This window comes from Tigriopus californicus, chromosome 7, assembly GCF_007210705.1.
Source record: "Tigriopus californicus strain San Diego chromosome 7, Tcal_SD_v2.1, whole genome shotgun sequence".
Taxonomy (NCBI): domain Eukaryota; kingdom Metazoa; phylum Arthropoda; class Copepoda; order Harpacticoida; family Harpacticidae; genus Tigriopus; species Tigriopus californicus.
In genome coordinates this window covers 10,688,721-10,689,499 of record NC_081446.1, presented here as the reverse complement: position 1 = coordinate 10,689,499, position 779 = coordinate 10,688,721, and positions in this window count along the sequence as shown.

Sequence of the window (779 nt, the reverse complement as noted above, 5' to 3'; positions counted from 1 at the left end):
TTGATCCCTCTTTTTGCAACACTATTATGGGAGGGTGAACGACATGCAATTTCCATCATCCACTCGCACTCCTTGTGTCGCCACAACAGGATCAAGGAAGCTTCCAAAATCCACAGAAGCAGCTGGGCTTATCCAGTACATTAAGGTAGATCGTCGTGATGCGCCCAAGAGAGAATTGCAATGTCTGTGGGGGCGCCCAAGGCATGAAAATGTGAGAACGTCGTGATTTGCACTGGACACTCATCTTATTTTAGGTGTATATAGCATATTGAATGGTCTTTGACGAAAAAATGCTGAAACGTTTTGAAGCGTTTATGCGCAAGTCATTAACAAATGACACTTATGTAGTAAATAAACGGAGAGAAATAACATTCCTGTTTTCTAAAAAAAGGAAAAAAAGCCATTCCTTGAATCATCTGGACCATTGCTCTGATTTGCGCACTAAACAACATTTAAGGGGCTGAAAATTGTGTATAAATATAGCCGTTTCATGCACTCTAGAATATGATTTTGTTAAACCATGATCAAGGCTGCTACAAAATCCGCAAAAAATGTGGCGTTTAATTGGTGTGTTATCCAGGTTTATCCCGATGTCGCCTTCTACTATCCACGGTACACGCTTCATCCACCATGTGCGTGAGTGTCTCTGTGGAGGGGGAATGACAACTGTCGCTCAATTGGTCCCAATTTTGAAAGGTAAGTGCACAAGTCATTTGCATTTCAATAGCGTCTTTTGGGGAGTATATCTCTTTGCCAATCCTTTACCTACTCCAAATGAC